Source organism: Aythya ferina (assembly GCF_964211825.1).
Source record: "Aythya ferina genome assembly, chromosome: 6".
Taxonomy (NCBI): domain Eukaryota; kingdom Metazoa; phylum Chordata; class Aves; order Anseriformes; family Anatidae; genus Aythya; species Aythya ferina.
The window spans coordinates 23,665,563-23,684,965 of NC_140303.1; the positions used below are offsets into that span (position 1 = coordinate 23,665,563).

Consider the following 19,403-nt stretch of genomic DNA (forward strand, 5'->3'; position numbering starts at 1 on the left):
TACAGCTTCACCTCTGGTGCTTAAGGTAACGGAAGAAGGCTCTAAGAAAGTGGGACTGCATCTGACAGAAGTCTCCCCACTTCACTTTGAGGTGTTTGTCCCCTTTATGTTAGGAATAAATCAGAGTAGACCCTGCCAGTCTACGTGGATTTTCAGTAGTAATAAATATTAATGTATTGCACAAAAATGCTGGGTCTTACATGTGTAACAGAGCCTGTTTCAAATTGCTTGAAAGTTACAAGTCCTTTTTTTTTTTTTTTTTTTTTTTTTTTTGTCATTGTTGGTTGGTTGGTTTGTTTTTATGCTTTCTTAAAAAGACAGTGGAGAAGGTGATTTAAAAACAAAATCTGTAATTTACTTTGGTTGCTGGACTTGGGCTGTCACGCTGACTTCCTCCTCTTTCCTTTTTCCCCTATTGCAATAGCTTGGCAACTGCAGTGAAATGAATCTGAAGTGACAGCCTGAGACTCAGAGGAGCACTAGCACACACTGCAGAGCACTGGGCCTGGCTGAGTGGTGACGTCACTTGGGGAGCCACCCTCCGTGTGTCGGAGCTGCCACGACTGGTTCCCCATGCATCAAATCTGCTCTGCTTCATGTACAGCAGGAGCTTGTTGCCTTGGGTACTCGAGTCAAATACCCCTTTCATTTGTTTGTATTTACTCACATGTGCTTTGAGGGGATGGAAGCATCTACATCTGTAGCCACCAGTCATTGACTGGGTTGTGTGTGCTGGACTGCGTGACCCAGCAATACGAGTGGCTGTCAAATGTTTGATCTTCTAATATGCACTCTTTTTGCCTCTCACGAACTGCAAGTCTTTGTGAGCATCCACTCTACTTGTCAGCTGAAATAAGGGTACAAAGCCTGCGTCGTGTATACAACAGTCTTTGGTAGTCAGCCACATCTTCTCCTTTAGGCCATTGTCTTTTCAGCCTGACTCAAGCCTCCTGCTACCATGCATGAGAGCAGGAGGATCCCTGCTTCTTTCTTTTTTCCCTCCTGCCTATTTTCCTCTTTTGTTGAGTTCACAGTGGACTCGGTGTTAGATGAGTGATAATATGTAGTGAAATGCGGTTAAATATATGGGATTCCAAACATTAAAATAACTCTCCCTTCTTGAATTATCTTTCATCACAGGTTGTCTGAAAGCCCAGAGAATTTAGCAATACAATGTCTGGGCAGGATACTTCTGTGCACTGAGATATAATAAGAACTCATTAGGGACGAGCCACCAAAAGGACAAGGTGGGGGCTGCGGCATTACAACTATGTTAAAAGCTAGACCCAGTCATACACGGAGTATCAGAAAGTATCAGAAAGTAAATTTCACAGTTACCACTCTCACTGTTTGATCACCGTCACTTCGGGTGGATGCAGGTGTCCGTACTCAACTACGATACATAAGGGGACAGATGTGCTGCTGTCCCCAGAACTGTAGCCTTGTGGACCTACATTCCAGTTTTTATCCTCTTTCTCATCTTCTAAAATCTTTGTATGATCTTTCTGGGGGTTGTAAGTAATCTGGGGGGAAAGCCTGGCACCTCCTTGCCCTAACAGTTAGTGTAAAGGAGGCTCTGCCCTTCTCTTCTGGGCCAGTACTTTGTTGGTCTAGAGGAAGCCATGGAAGCCCAGCTGTTTTCACAGGCTGGACCTTTTGAATAGTAGGGAACACTAATTATTGCTGTACCTTAAAGCCTCTCAATCTGAAAAACAAACAAACAAGCAAACAAAGAACTGGCTGTGGGGCAGATAGTCTTTTAAGTGTGTCATCTGGCATCAGCTATGGGTGGGCCAGCGGTATATGTTTTTCTGCTACGTACAGCCATATGTTTATCAGGACAGTCTTGATGTGCAAAGAGAACGCAGCCTGCCTGCTTATGTGAGACTCCAGTATTTTATCTACTTTTTGTAGCTGTTTTAAGCATTGGCTACTTGCTTGTTAGCAGGGAACAACTCTATCATGTAATCAGGTACTACACAACTGTAATGTTTTTTCCAAATATTAATGTATTTCTTTGGCAGATTTACCCAAGGGTATCATATTCCCCGTTCACATATGCAAGACATTCATGCTCTCTACAGTTATGTAAATTTCCAAGTAAACTGGGAAATGTATTTGTGAGAATAATAAGATATCAACAAAGAACCAGAATTACACTGAGGTCTGTCCTGGCTTCCACAGTGCAGTGAAGGCTGCTGTAGCAGCAGCTCTAGGCAGGAGCACAAAAATACAACTGCCCTGCCCTTGGGATTTAGAGGGAAGAAAGGAAGGGGAGAGAAGGGGAGCAGTGACTGATACAAGTGAGTACTGTTTCTGTGGCACAGCCCCATCATTCATCATTCATTCAGCCCCGCTGCCAAGAGCCCTGCACTGCTGGGCAGTGCTGCAAACACTCTGATGCAGAATTTCCTGTGAAGTACTCACCTTGAAGCTCATTTTTCACCAACATCTTTCTAATTTATCAGTCAGTTTTAGTTCAACAAAATCCAAATTTGCTAGAATAAATGTTGTTTGTTTTTGTTTGTTTGTTTGTTTGTTTTAAACTTTGTTAACATGAAATGTGTTGACATTTTAAATTCAGTCCTACTGTCATATTTAAGGAATGTATGGAAAATAGTTTGTACAGATTAATCTAAGACGCATTTTAATGCAGTGTTCCTTGAGTGAGCTGGTTAAATTATGGTTAGATATGTCCTAACTTGAGAAGTGTTGAAACTGCAGATGAGTACTTTCAGACAAATTGATGTCAAATAGTAGAATATAATCATATTTACTCTATCTTGACCATGAAGGGGAATGTCACACAGTGCCTAACTAATCTTATATCTGCTTGCATCTTGTAGTGTTTGTGTTTATGAAAAAAATTGCAAAATATATAATGGCACAACACCAGTCATTTGTATGTGCCTGAAAGAGTTAACAAGGTTTCACAGAAATAATCAGTAAAATAAAAAGAAGAATTTAAAGAGGGAAGGTAAATGAAGGAGTTGAGAGAGAAGTCTGAAACAATGGGCATCCCAACTGTAAGGAGGAATTTTTAGGAAAAAATAAGGTGAAGGGACTGCTTCACTGCTGTATCGAACCTGCTGTTTCTAGATTCTTGCCCATAAAAAGCATAGTAGTATCTCTTTACACAAGAGCTTATTCTTGATTAGGAAAGAATTAAGTGTTCATCTTCCAAGAGTCTGTCTTGGTGTTTGCATTAATACTAGAACAGACTGGGTCAGGAATTTGAAAGCCTTTAAAGTTGTTGAGCCACACAGGCAGCGTGGCAATGTTTTCTGTAAAGCCATGGCTCTGTTGCCTGCCTTAAATCAGACTCTCCACAGATTAAATTAAGAAGCTTCCCATTACCAGGAACACTGTATGCTTTATGCCTATGGATAAGAAAAGCATGCCATGGATAAGTGAAGCATTCCGATACTGGAAGAATGAGCAAATTAACAGACAGCCTGGAGCAACAAGTAACTCAAACTGTCTTGACAATAAAAAAAAAAAAATGGGGAAGGGAAGTTAAAGTGCAATTCTTATCTATTGACAAAGCCTGGGAAAGATAATAAATTCATAAATTCTTAAATTCTAGGTGGAACACAGGAAAAACAACAACAACAACAACAACAACAAAAAACAGATAAGGAGGACACACAGTATACAAATACTGGGAATCCCAGAGGGGGAGGAAGGTAAGAAGCTACCATATATCCTACATTATGCTACAAAGAACAACTCACTGTATATTGAGAGCTTATCATGTTGCTGTGAAAAGGGCACCATAGGAGACCAGCAACTGCAGAACTACTCTCCTAAAGTTAATGGACTTGGGGGGTCAAGGGAAGAGTATTTTTGTCTGCACAAAGCATCAAGGACATTTAGTTTAATAAGTGGCAAATTTTGATTTTTTTTTTTTCCCAGTGCTGGGCCCTGCACTCAGCAAAATTGTGCTCTTCAGTGCCCAGAAAACATGCTTTCCAAGAAAATAAGTGCTATCAGTTAGTGTAGTCTGGCTAAGTTGTGAGTCAAATAGCCCTGGAAAATGTACTTATTCTAGATGCAGTTGCAGGCAAAATGTATGTGTATGAGAGAGAGAAAATTCTTAAGCTGAAGACTGCCTAGCTGTATACAAACGATGACTTCAATGGGCTATATTGTACTTTTACTGTGATTTCACATTTCAGCTGCTGTCATGTTATAAGTAGTAACTGAATTCTATAAGCAAATGGTCATCCTGAAATAAGCTACAAAGTAAAAGAGATGGATCTCTTCTAAAGGTGCTAGAAAATCTATTTGGAGATCTATTAGTAATTTAGTTTATCCCCCCCTCCCCTCCTTTCCTCCCATCTTTAACAAAGTGTTTAATACCAGCTGGAACTGAATTCCAGCTGGAATTTTAGCTGGAACTGAATCTTTACTCGAGTTTTTGGAGGCTTTTTATTTGCAAGTGTAAATTTACATTGGAAAGCGTGTTCTAGGATAGGTGATGTGATATTATTCCATCTGCTAAACTTACATGGAATCCATTATTTGTGCTTTTTTGTTTCTGGATTAAACGAGTTTACTTTGTTGAGCCAGGAATAGATCATTTTTGTTTTTATGCTGATGGATTCAGTGGCACTGTACAGCAAACATTTCAAATTTAAGCATATGGGTAGTTTGATATTGTGTAAGAAATTTGAATCACAAGTTATTTAATATGATAAACTGTAACAGTAGATATAATAACAGTGCTGATATGTCTTCCTGGTGATGTCTGTACCATTTCTTGGTTCCTTCTTGTTCCTTTGCTAATCTGAACTACTCCAGTTTGCACACAACTGGGACTTGGATGTGCTCTAACCTTGTCTGCCTGTTTGTTTCTGTTTTGTCAAAAATCCCACTACACTTCCAGCTTCCAGTACATACTTGCTATATTTTCAAATACATTGCTGTGCTGTCTCTTGCTATGGGAAGGAAATTCCATGCACATTTGCAAAGCTGTCTTTAAAACTTTAAACATCCAATTTAAAACTTTCATTTGCAAAGAAGCCTGAAAAAAAAAAAGAAAAAAAGGAAAAAAAAAAAAAAAAGTAGATCTTTGGGTCATTAAATCGATTGATTGATTTAGTGATACTGGTACTGATGAATATTGTCATGTCACAATTCTTCTCAGGACCATATCCTTCCATCCTACATTTTATTCAGTCCTTAAACTGAAGGACATTCAATCAGGGAATATCTTTTTCTTCTGTGCTTCTGTAACCCCTATCACAAAGAAATCCTGCTCTGTTACTAGCACTTCTAGGTTATATGGTAATAAAAATAAACTAATAATTGTAAGCATATGTCCTACTGTCAGACAAACTGTCAGTTATTACATTATTGCTTCTAATTTGTTTATGATGTGATCAATAAAACACAAGACTGTTCTGTATTGTGTTTGATGACGATTGGAAAGACATCAGTCTATGGCTTGCGTCTGCCAAGTCACCAGTTTTCTGCTACCATTTTTTTCCCTTTATAGTTAGAAGTCCAAATCAGTGCCAGATATTCTTACATAGGGACAACTGTAATGGGCTTCTTGTCCTTTACATGCCTCCTGCCCAGATTCCATCATCACTCTTCTTCCTTCTGTGTTTTTAAATGATTGCGTTTCTCATATTAGGCAAATCCTGTCCCTTACCTGGATGATGTCATTAATCTTCTTTTGCACCATGATATATTACTAAGTGACATCCCGCATCGTGTATGTATTGTTACTCCACTCACATGCTCAGTGAAGATATTGTTGGCATGTGGAATGCAAACCTTAAGTCAGCTGTGAAAAAGTTCTTTTTAAAAATCATGGAAAGTATGCGTGCCAGCAGGACAGACTGCCCTTTTTGCTGCAGATTAAGACACAAAAGGATGAATTTTAAGAGAAGTGGGAGCAGGGCTATGCTGATCAAATTGCTTGTGTATGATGCTCTATGTTCCAGCCTGAGAAATTGCTATAGAAGGAATGTGACCTTTTTGACTCATTTTCAAACACTAATTGTAAATTCCAAGTTTATTGGTTGCAAAGAGTTAACTCTTTTCCCCCCTTAGTTTTAAATTGATGGTTCTATAAGAGCTGGTCTTATTTACTGCTTAGAAAGTATAAAATGCTCTTGACAGACTACATAGTGAAGCTCCATTTTGTAACCTACAGAAGGGTATAAGCAAAAATAACAGCCATGATTTTGAGGACCAGCAATAAAGCATCAGGCAAATGGTAAAATATTGATCTCCGTTGAATTTTGCTTGTTGCCAGTGAGATATTGCTAGCCCCTGAAAGTCAAGCCATTTCATTCAAAAAACTTGGAACAAGGACTCACTTTTTGGCGTTCATTTAGCAAGGAATTTCATTAAATGAAATGCGTTTTGCAAGGAGACTGACTGCAAACTGACCTTCTTGCATTGGACTGGATATTGTATTCTAAACAGCTATGTCTACCCACCATAAATGAGGCATAAAGTAGCCACCAGCTCTCCTTCCAGTGGTGTCTTATAATGCAGCTGGCCTCTCTGTCATACTACATTTTTGCTTTGGATTAAAGTATCCCTGAAACATTAGGGAGCATCCAAACCATACCAGTCCTCTCTTGGAGACTGTAATTTGAGAGCTAGTAAGATACTAATTAAGAGGTTGAGGCATAAAAATAGTAGAGAACATTGGAATGGAGACTCAGTCTTATCATTCATTGTCTCTACTGGATCATGTTTTCATAAACTTTTAGCCCACAATTGGCTCAATTTTTAAACCATTGCTTATGTTTGATCTTTGTTAGAGCCAAATACTGCATTAAGAAACTCAATGACAAATGAGATGGAAAGCTCCTGCTCTGAAGCCTTTTTTGTTTGTTTGTTTGAATTCGAGAGAGGAAAACAGCACGGTGCAGTTTAATGATGTTCTGAAGGATAGAAAGTGAAAATATTTTCATTGCTTTGGAGAACAATAGAGTCAGCCTAATTCAAAATACCACTTTCAAATACTGAAATTCCATTTCATTTGTTAAAGCTCTAAATATGCCTTTGATTACTTTCTTATTACCTATTGATATTGTATACATAAATTTATTATGTATTGTTTATTTTCATGAATATTTAAGTATATCCTCACATTTTATCATAAACATATTTTTACGTAATTTCTGAATAATAAATTATGAACTACGATCCTCACCATGCATAGTAAATGTTAAATGTTGTACTGTTTGCAGACATTAAGCCGTCAGTGTTATTTGAGATGTTGCAAAATCATGACCCCTTTGGAAGAAAGACAGCACGAAAGCATTCCTTCCATAGCAACTATATTCATAGCAGCAACGTACTGGAGTCAGTCAAACTAAGCAGACTACCAGGAATCACATACTGCTGATCAGTCGTTAGGATTTCCATTGTCAGTTTTTCTCTGAAGTCACAATAGAGAGAAGGGCTGTGTAATTTTTTCACTGGTGTGAGGCTTCTGATCAATATTATGGTTTGGTTTCTATAAAGAAGGACTTTAGTGTGAACAGTGGTGCCAAATTTTACTTTAAAATGCTGCTATGGAAATCAGATTTTTTTTTCTTCAACAAAAGGTGACAAGAACCAGACTTTTTTCTTTCTTATTTCTTCCTTTCTTCCACTATGTGCTGTCAGTTGGGAAACCCCCAGCTCAGTATTGAGTTGTATAATTGAGTTGTATGATAAAGTTTTTCTTCTGTGCTGGGATCCAATTGGAATGTATGGCATGGCAACATGACAGCATGGGTGATGGCACCATGCATGCTAGTGAAGGCCTGATTCCCATATTAGGGCTCTGTGAAATGGGGTACTCAAGAGAAAAAGGCTTATTCATATCTAAAAGGTAGTTTTTAATGTGCTTTGGGAAATAATACTAGACATTTGTATATTAAGCTCATAGGAAGCTCCAAAAGAAATTATATATATATATCAAAGCAGCTCATGGGAAAACTCTTTTCTTGATTTTTTGAGACTTTTTTGGGAGAAAAACAAAATTATTGAGAAGTTGCAAGGAAGAGGAGTACAGAATCTTCAGATTAAAGATTCAGTTTTCTCTTTCCCTTTTAGTATTATTAAGGGAGGAAAAAAAACCTCCCAGAATTTAATTTTCAAGCTACCCAATATTTTGTTGTTAAAGAGCAAGGAAGGGAAAAGTTTTGTTTACTGTATTTTTAAAATCATGTCACTGAAGTATAAATGAGATCTTTCATCTCATTATTACAGCATATAATTCGGGGAACTGACTTTAATTTATGAAAGATAGTACTGGTTTTAGGGTTCCACTGAGGGCATGGGGACATGACTAAAGTTACTGAGAGCTGAGACAAGGCACACATTTGCTCCGTCATAGTGCACACAACATTGCTTGCCTGCTGCTCCCACTTCATTCTAAATGTGTGGTACTTCACTTCTAACGAGACACAAGATTCTCTGCTTCCTTGTACATAAACATCTTAACATCAGAGATGTGTGCTTCCCTCACCAGTTTCTTGGCCTAATTGAAATAACTTACATGACCTTGTGTCTGGCTAGCTACTCACATCTAAAGCAATACCAGGAGATGTACTTGTAACTAGTAAGATTAGCATGATATATTTTAGCAAATAATAAGTTCTATAACTGTTCCTAGCTGATGCAGAAATTACCTTACTTTGCAGAGAGAAGAGTATATTGGAACAAAGAGGAATTTTTACCATCTCCTGCTTTGCTAGGTCCACAAAAACTAAACCTTTTTAGTGAATGGATACCTGTAAAGACTTGCATCTTTTTATGTTAATTAATTACTTTTCCTCTGTCATTCAAGCTTGACTAGCTACTAGCTGCTATTCTCGAATAGATAATAAGTAACAGAATGAATCCCCCTGAATGAAGGCTGCAAGTCACATAATTATGAAATAATGCAATCAAAGATGAGGGAAGAGTGGTCCCCATACTGTCATACCAGCAGTGAATGCACATCAGAAAATAAAAATCAAATGCTGTACACCCAACAGAGACAGGGGCTGTAATACAAGGATATAGGAATTTCATTTCAATGCAGTGCTTAATACAATAAAAAAAGACTCAGGGTTATGGATGAGGCATTTTCTTTGAAGGTTTAAAATGGTGATGATTTTAGTTTGGTCCATGACCTTGAGAGTGACTCCCTGCTTCTGCTGGTGAGTTTGTTTGTTTGTTTGTTTTTCTTGTGCACATTGCTCTGGAAGAGTGGGAGTTTTCAAGAAAAATTAACCTTTTTTACTTTGCTTTTTACTTCTATAGTGTTGCTATTGGAATTCTGTAGTTCTGTTATCTTCTCATGTAGTAGCACATTGTAACTTTTAGTTTTCATTTTTTTCAGAGGAATAGTTATATTAAATATATATATATATATATATACGTACACACACACATACATGTATACTTCCTGCTAAGAAATGTTGTGGAACGTCTCATTAGATTCTCCGAAAAAGAAAAGGAAAGAAAAGTAAAGGTTTGCCCTTCATCACAGAGAGAGAGGGGTATCACCAAAACATCCCTCTCCTGCTTTCACTCAAGGAGATAAACTTCTTTATATATATATATATATATATATATATATATATGTAGTAGGATATTCCTATTTTAAGAACTAGTCCATAGCATAAGATTTTAACAACATTCCTTCGACTGCAATACAAAGGGAAACTGGAACATGAAAACAAGCACAAGCAGTGAAATAATATTCTGGCAAGGCAACATTGTGGAGTTCATTTTCAACAAAGAACAAATAATCTTGCTTCCTCACAAAATCTTGTTAAATATTAATTAGCACCCAGAAAACATAAGCAGTAACTCATATGGGAAAAAGTTCTGGCTTTACTAGGGCCTGCTCCAGGGCCTAGTTATTTAAAAAGCAAAACTCCTGCTGAAGTGAGCCTCAGGAAGCAGGACCATCTTTGAATGGCAGAGCAGCACAGTAGCTTGATGTCCAGCGTGGCCATCTTCTCCCTGGCTCTTCTTGAAAGTTTGGAGTGAACAACAGAAGTCAGTGTCTCCTCAAAGAACTGTTTTCCAGGGAATAGCTGCAAGATTTCAAGTAATTTATTATATGACCTTGAGTGTAGACGTGAGGTACGCCTTTCTGACTACCAACACCAAGTCATATGAAGGGCTATAGGGTTGCCTTAGGAGCATAAAAATTACTCTTGAAAATCCTCTTGAAGGGGCCCCAAAGCAAAAAGGAAAATGCCATCACTTCAACAACCTACATATCCCACTTACAAGAAATGGGGAGAAACACTAAATGTCCTTACCTCCCAGCTTTGTTCCTTGTGGAAGTAAAACATTTCCTTCTGTGCAGTAAGTTGCTGGTGCTGCCAGTCTGTAACTATTCACATGTATCTGAAGACTCCAAACACATCTTTTTAAAAAGTTTTGTCTATCCATTATCAATGCACTGAACCAAATTTTATGTGCACCAGTAATCCCAGAAACAAACTGACTTATCATAATTCTTTTTAGTCACCAACATTTGCACAATTCATGCTTTTAAAATATAGGTCAATATTACATATTGTACACAAAAAAAAAAAAAAAAAAAAAAAAAAAAGAGCCCTTTGACTTTTGCAATAAGGTCAACTTATTTTGCAATAAGTTGATTTTTTATGATTCATAAAATACAGTTTTATGCCCACCTGAAGATCTCAGTTCCCTGACATAATTTAATTTCCCCAAATATACATAGTATTCTTCAAAGAGTAGAAAATAAATTCCTGATAAGAAACCCCTCTAGAGCAAACAATGAAGCCTCTTCATTTCAGAGCCCATTTCTCTTCCCAATGGCAATAGGGATTTGATGGGACCTGGCAGACTTAATTCCCAAGCCAAATTCCTCTTACAGACAAAACCCTGCTGGCTAAGCCATTCTTTCATACTCAACGAGCTCCAGCACAGCCTCTGATCCACTGCTGGCAGTTTGACACAAGGAGAGAAGTGATTTCTCGGGTGAATATTTTGCAAACCATGCCTCCTTTCTAAGCCACTAGCTTTTTTCTCACACACTGAGCAAGAGGAGTAACAACATTGGTCCCTGTGGTATCTGTCTTCTCTGCACAGAGGAGCAATGACTCATCATTATCTTCTGAGTTCTCACAGAAGAGAAGGAATGGAGACACTCAAGGGGTGTTCTATGCTGCTTGTAGCTACAGACATCTCAACAAAATATCATGATCAGATGTCTCAAAAGATAGTGGTTAACCAAAAATAATTTGCATTGTAATTTCCATTTGATCCATAGCATGGGGTGCTGCAGAAAATGTGATATGTAAGGCTAAAAGTAATGTAAAGACTTAAGTGATTGGAGTCTTATTATGTCATTTTAGTGAACTTACTGGAAAGAGAAAGAGAAAGAAAGAGAAAGAGAGAGAGAAAGAGAGAGAGAGAGAAAGAGAGAGAGAGAGAAAGAGAAAGAGAGAAAGAAAGAGAAAGAGAAAGAGAAAGAGAAAGAGAAAGAGAAAGAGAAAGAGAAGAGAAAGAGAAAGAGAAAGAGAAAGAGAAAGAGAAAGAGTTATCATTTTACAGCAATCAAGGAAATCAACACAAAAAGTGCTGCTCGAGGCACGGTCTACCTTTGATACACAACTCATACTTGGACAGATTCTAGGTATTCTCTAGCAATTTGTAGCCTGTCCCATCCACACATAAGCTTCCAGAACAAGGCACCTGGACTCCTGCAGTGAGAGTATTCATCAGCCCATCCCTTCTATACAGTGAGCATTGTAAAACTTCTGGTCAGTGTTCTAACAAGTTCCATATATGTTTATGCTTCTTTTCATTTTGAATACCTTTCTCAGCTTGGACTTTCCATCTAATGTCTTTATGATCTGTTCTCTTGACTGTCTTTATCACTCTTGTGCTTCATATAAGTCCACGATAACATCCTGTTTGCTTTATTCTTTTCAATAGTCAGTAGGAGAATATTTTCTGGTGCTTCCAGAAGGTTTCCTTAAAACCTTACTCTTTTCCTTGTCTTAATAAAATTAAGGCTGAATTCGCTTATCCTATTCTATACTTCCTATGGTACCTTGCTAGCGCTTATGATGAAATGGTCTAATTTCTAACCTTTCTTCAATAACACCTTACTTTTATAAACCAGTAATTACCAGCATTAATTACCAAGGACTGGCAAGCAGTGAATTAAATATATGTTGTTCAAAGCCTTATTTCTGAGTGAATATGGTGCTCTAATAGTAAGGGCCAAATAGCACTGACTTGAAAAAAGGAGTAATGCAGGCAGATGCTGTACAAGTTTCCCACACACATTTCTGCCAATGAATCTCACTCTTGACCTCAGTACCCCATGCTATTCCAGTTCTGGGCATCTGTTGAGCACAGTCTGTCAGCCATGCTGTGCTGACTGCTTTGGTTTTCTGGTGGGAACAAATAGGGATTAGGTGGAGACCATCAAAATTACATTCCTTGAGATTAAGAAAAAATAGCTTGAATTGTATGTTGAAGCATTCATTCAAGTTATGGATTAGTTTGTATTTCAGGGGTACTGTCATAACACACAAACTTAAAAGCAACTCCTAAACAAAAAGTCCTTTACAGAAAGCCAGATCTATAAAGAAAATGTATCTTGGTTTGGTTTTGAGATATGCTGTAGGCATCTTTTAATGTTTCGTAGCCATAAATTGAATTGAGATGTTCAAACTGGACATGAAGAGAAGAGAAACTTTTCACCATGAGGCCAGACAGGCACTGAAAGAGACTGCCCAGAGAGGCTGTGCAGTCTGTTTCCTTGGGGGTTTCCAAGACCAGACTGGCTAAAGCACTGAGCAACCTGATCTGATCTTATAGCTGACCTTGCTTTGGTCAGAGGGTTGGATTTATAAGACCTGCTGTGGTCCCTTCACACCTGAATTATCCTGTGATCCTTTTGGGACTTTGCTGATCAGAATGAATGGAGAATGTGGATGTCAGTAATACCTAGAATGGATTTGTTGGCCCATGTACAGATGTGCTTGTTAAAAGATGCATCAGCGTTCATGGGGGAACTTAAAAGAGTATTTTGTTACAACTAACCCACTTATATCACCAGGTTTCTGCTTAGTTCTATTTCTCATTATTGTTAAAAGAAGGATGTACTGAATCACAGAGTTCGCTGGGAATTTCTAATAAAACTTTTTTTTTTTTTTTGTAGCAAAATACAGAAGTGTGTCACTTTCAGTCATAATTGTATTGAGCTATTATAGCATTACAATTACCTAGAGTTAGAAAATAATTTTCTCTCCTAATCACAATTTTCCCAACAAGGTCTTAGTTTCATTCTGTAGAAGTACAAAAGCAAATTAGAAATCATTTTAAATTTTAATGACGAGAAATGCCCTTCTTCCTGGAAGCTCATCTGCTTCAATACCTGATGTCTCAGCTAAGTGACCAGAGCTTCATCCCATATTACATTACTGCCATCTTCAGAAGTTGCATAGGCTTTAGCTGGTCCCAGTCAACACAGGCAGTTAAGTTGCAAGTTCCTCCAGGAATTGTCTGCAGTTGAGCTGGTGGAGTAGTTTCTTATAGGCTCTAGTTTCTGTGGATGGACTGTGATTTACTTCAGTGACATCTTGTACTCAATAGGATTACATATTCCATGTACTAGCTTTCAAATTGATAGGTATAAAAAATCACATAAAGAACATCTATGACCACAGGACCTCATACCTGATGTTATGTGGTTGTGATCTTTGCCACATAACCTGTATATCTGTTCTGGAATAGCTCATTCATTAACAGTGATTTCACAGTAAAATTATGCTTTTTTTGGTTGATCTTGTGCATGTTGTTCTTAGGCTGAAAATATGAAAGATGGTGCAGTGAATTGTTGAATCACTAAGGCATTTTTAAGCACGAGCAGGGCATAAGTAATTAGTCTTACAATTTCTGATAACACCTTTGTACTGTGTCACAGAAACAAGTTACCTACTCATAATGAGCAACTCATGAGCTACTACAATTTAGTTGTGTCTCACAAGCAGGCTGACACCATAAAACTCAAAGTCAACACTGTGCAACTGAATTGGGCACCTCTACATCTTTTTTCTTGTTATGATTTCCTGAGGGGATGCTTAGTGGTAAAAAGACAACTAATACATCAAACTAGACAGTAAATTGATATGTTATGTCAAGCTCATTTAGAACAACTTTTCTACTACAATATTCATGCATTTTTGTGCATTTTTTTAATACCTAAGTCATAATAATGCCAAATTTACAGGAATATTGGCTAGCCACATGTTACATTACATACCCATCAAAACTGAGGTCTCAGTTCCATGGAATCCAGCCCTAAATATTTATATCAAACATTTTCCAAAAATTTAAAAGAGACTTTGGAAGGTCCAAAGAAGTGGATACTCACCTGATGCAAGCTAGTATCAATTACGTTTTGTCGAGATACGGTGGCTTAGAAGCTGACTCTGAAATCTGAACATATCATTTAAGCAAACATGAAATTTTCTACATGTACATATTCCCTTCCCCTGCTGACACACAAATTATTGAAAACAAACAAACAAACAAAAAAAGTGTTATATTTCAAAGCAGAATTATATCTATTGCATGATTTTATCCATAGTTATAGGAATTGCATCTTAATACAAATAACTATTTTGATTTTATACCCCCAGGCAAATGCATTTAACTGCAGTGCACTGGCTGAGAGCTCTGTTATGTGTTCTATACTAGGTTGTATGATTTTCAAGAATATACAAAGTGTTCACTTGTGGATTCAATCATGGCAGTGTGCCTGGGAGCAGCATTGCAGCCCCTCTAGAGCAAACTTAAATGATTTAGTGTAAAATTTAGACTATAGCACAAATGAAAAGTAGGAGAAAAATGTCAATAAAATTGCAAGGGAGAAGTAAAGACCCCTTATAGCACTTTGAAACATTAGCAATCTTATTCAGAAGAAATTACAGTATATGCACACTTCTGCAGCATGAAAGGTCATGAATCTGCCTTCCACACTCAGTTGAGCTACTGTATTAAATAAGAAAATTCACCCTGGCTTCAGTCATACTTTTGTACATCCCTCTATGCTTCCCCAAGGGAATAGTGGGAGAATGGAAGGCTGTAATGCATTTTCCCTCACCCATGCACCCTTGCTAATCACAGCCCTTATTTGCCAAGAAAGCAAACAAACAAAATTGTCATCTTCAGTAATATCAGAAGTATTTTGAGAATGTTAAAAGTAATGCCAAACAGAGCTGAAGTCACAATTATGTACTCCCTTCAACCAGGATGCAAATTTATGGGCACTCATAAAGTGGATGGGTGTCTGGGCTTTAATACTGAAACTCAATGCACGTACTAGTTCTCTGGCATGCCTACGCTTATGCCCATCTGCTAGAGTGGCATTATGCCACTCACAAGGTAATAACAAAATTTCAACTGGAGGTAGTTGCCAAGCGCATACAGGTTTGTAAGTAGAGCCTTCAAAACACAGTGCTGCGAAAAATCTTTCCAAGATACTCTTGAGACAACACCCTCTATACATATTATGCCTCTATACATGTATTTGACTACTTTAGATCACATTTTTTGACATCAAATATAGAATACACACAAAGGAAAGCTATTGTTATTCCAGAACATACAACAGTTATTCTAGGCAGTTGGTGAGGCTGAAAAGACAAGACATGGAATCTCAGCAGTAATTAAGATTACAGTAATGATAATAATAATACAGAAATAATAATTAGTGGTAGTAGAATTACAACAACTGCATTACTGATTGCTGTTGAATATAGAGAAACTTACACTGAAGCCAGGAGTTAAAAAAATCTGGATATTCATTACCCATTTTCAGTCAATCTTGTGTCTTTACTCAGTACTTTACTGAGTCATTCTGTAATGAATTTTAAATGGTAATAAGGGATATTTTGTTAATTTCTGGCCAAATTTACAGACTGGCTGAGGTTGGAAGGTACCTCTCGTATCTAGTCCAGCCACTCTGCTCAAGGCAGGGTTGGCTAGAGCTTGTTGCTCAGGGACATGTCAAGGTGGGATTTTTGTATCTCCAAAGATATTTGACTGCTCTCAGGAAAAAAAAAAAATCAATGAATTTTCCTGTGTTTCAGTTTGTGCCCACTGCCCCTTTTCCTTACATGGAAACCTCATTTGAACATTCTCTTTTCCAGGCTGAACAGCCTTAGCTCTCTCAGCCTCTCCTCACATGAAATATGTTAGTCTCTTAGTTACCTTCTTGGCCCTTTGCTGGACTCACTTCAGTAAGCCTATAACTTTCTTGTACTGGGGAGACAAGGGCTGGACCCAGCACTCTAGACAGAGCAGAGCAGAGGAGAAGGACTGCCTCAGTCAGCCTGCCGGCAGTGCTCTTCCTCATGCAGGCTGTGATTCTGGTGGTGCACTTCGCTGTGAGGGTACATTGCTGTTTTGTATCATTTTTCTTTTTTCTTTCAGTCCCTGGGTCCATTTCTGCAGAACTGTTTTCCAGCTTTTTGGCCCTCAGCAGGTCTTTCATGCATGGAGATGCAGGACTTGGCATTTTCCTTTGTTGAACTTTATGAAATTTCTGTTGGCCCATTTTTCCAGCTTGCTCAGGTCCCTCTGAATGGCAGCACAACCACCAGGTGTGTTGCTGACTTCTTCCAGTATTTTATTGTCTGAAAACTTGTTGAGGGCACAGTCTGTTCCATCATCCTGGTCATTAATGACCTGTTAAAAAACCTGGGGTAACTCTGCTGTTACCCACTAGTAACTGTCCTCCAGCTGGGCTCTGAGTAGCCGACTACAACTCTTTGAGCCCAGCAGTTCAACCAGTCTTCAGTCCAACTCACTGTCCACTTGTCTAGTTTGTACTTCATTAGCTTGTCAGTGAGGATGTTATAGGAGACAACACTGGAAGTGTTGCTACAGTCAAGATAAATATTATGTACTGCTCTTCCTTCATCCATGAGGGAATGAGATGGTTATTTCATTGTAGAAGGCTATCAGGTTTATTAGGCATGACATCTCCTTTGTAAATACATTCTGTTTACTCTGAATCACCTTCTTGTTCTTAACATGTCCGTAAATGGTTTCTGGGATTATTTCCCCCATTATTTTCTCAGAGACTGAGATGAGGCTCACTGACTTGTAGTTCCCCAAATCCTCCTTGAAGATGTAAGTGACATTTGCTTTCTTCTAGTCCTCAGGAACCTCCCCTGATTGCCGTCACCTTTCCAAGATAATTGAGAGTGGTTTCACAGTGACATTGGGCAGCTCCTTCAGCACTCATGGGGGCATCCCATCAGGTCATATGGACCTGTGTAAATTCAGGTTAAAGCTGAACTTAAAGCTGGGGAGATCGTATTTGGCAGGGTTGCATCAGAGACCTTCCTTCTTGGATCACAGCTTGTAGAGGGTTCAACTTACGGGAAATATGATGGATGATAAAATAGTAAAATGGTAGAATATTTTCACAATTCAAAAATAGTACCAAGCCCAAGATTATGAGAGACCTCCCTCTCACCTCTAGTTTTAGGTTTACTCAGAATATATTTTAAAGTACAACCCAGCAGGTATCTTTTAAAACATGTTTCATCACTGCATATGCCATTTTAGAATGCTAAACTTAACACAAATTTTACAAGGTTATATCCAATAGTTATAAATATAACTATATCAAAAGTTATGAAAATGAAACTGAGTGGCTTAACTACTAGAAAATAAGCTAGTTATTTAGGTAACTGATTTGTAGATACAGCCACTCACTTAGCCCTTTCTTGCATTTGCTTCTGTAGTTAGTTGTGCCTCCTCTAAAGTTAAAGGTTACTGATTGTCCTAATTTCTGCTGGGATAGAGTTAATTTTCTTCCTAGTAGCTTGTAAGGTGCTACATACCAGATTTAAGATAAAAATACTGTCAATAACACACCAACGTTTTAGTTGTTACTGAGCAGTGCTTCAGGGACTGTTCAGCTTCTTGTGCTGCCCTGCCAGTGAGTAGGCTGGGGGTGCACCAGGAGCTGGGAGGGGACACAGCCAGGACAGGTGGCCCAGAGTAGCTGAAGGGGTATTCCATACCATACGATGTCGTGCTCAGCAATAACACTGGGGGGAGTCATCTGGGGAGCCTGCTGTTGCATCACCATCTTCTCTGAAAACAGGGCACTAGTCAAAAGTAAAGGGAATAAAAAGAGAAGTAGATGTTGGTTTCTCTCTCGTGCTGAATGTATAATGACTGCTAAAGTCAATGAGAAGTAAGGAGTTCTGGTTTTTCAGGATCAAGTCTTATCTGTCACAATCTGATCTTTCTCAATCATCCTTATCGTTCATGGCTGTAATATTCTTTTATCCTATATAAATTTCAGACTTTCAAAACAAACTCAATGAGGCACAGGAGGCTGTGATGAAATGAACTATGCTATTCAGCAAGTAAAAAGATGAGTTAGAGAGGAGGAATATTCTTGTCTGCTCATCTATGCCTATAGTTTGAAGTTTATGAATGGTACCCCGCCCACAAGTCTTCTCCAAAGCTAGTTTTTCCAACTTGATACAGGACTTTAAAAATCCTATTTTACTTAATTTAAGTGAAAATTAAAGAAAAAAGTGTATTTAAACCTTGGTAGCCATGGAGCATGAACGGGTGTTATAAACTTGTATGTGTATTTGTATATCTCTCACACTAAAATTCAAGCCAAAGACCATTTAATAGCATTGCATCTTTGATTTTTCTCTTCACGAAGACATTTTATATTTTGAGAGAATATACAGGATATGCATATCTTCCTTGCATAACCTTTAGTGTTTTTTTTTTTAACTAGCAGGGTTCTTTCAGATACAGTCAAGCAAAATCAGAATCTGAGACCTTTCTACAGCTTTGGTCTAGAAAATGTTGTTGTTTATTCATGGCTCCATCAAAGAAAAATTGGCAAACAAACAAACAAAAAAACACATAATCACTTATTTTAAGAAAAACAACAACAACAAAAATCTGGGGAGGATGGAGGAGTTATACTGATCTGAACTAAAGACTGAGCAGGGTTTGGGAGCAGGAGCTCCCAACATACCATATTCAATAACTGGCTCTTCAGATCTGGAGAAGTTAGGTCCTCTGCATTCTTTATGGGGATATAGTCCCTTGATCAACAGATTATTAATGGAGACTAGCGAACACACTGCTGATAGTGGCAACTTCACATTGTTGCAAAGCAAGTGAAAAAGTGATTATTATTTTCAAATAATGGTACAGAAAAACAACGTATGATTTTGTTTCTGTAAGACAGTTTATGAAATTCAAAAACATACTTGCATGTGAAATCTATTTAAATGAAGGAGAGAAGATAAGTTTCAAGTAAATGATAAACAACAGATGGATTTTGTCCACTTTCTTAGATCTGTAGACCTGGTCAAACCCAGATGATATAATTATTTTATTTT

At 38.0% G+C, this 19,403-nt stretch overlaps 1 protein-coding gene across 5 annotated transcripts in view; it reads left to right on the plus strand.

Moving 5' to 3' along the window:
- Positions 1-19,403, plus strand: part of FIGN (fidgetin, microtubule severing factor) — a 385,491-nt gene that overhangs the window by 253,859 nt on the left and 112,229 nt on the right. For all 5 annotated transcript variants that reach the window (XM_084524066.1, XM_084524067.1, XM_084524054.1 and 2 more), the window contains one exon: positions 3,587-3,686. The gene's annotated coding sequence lies outside the window, so the exon portion shown is untranslated. The remainder of the gene's footprint in view (positions 1-3,586; positions 3,687-19,403) is intronic.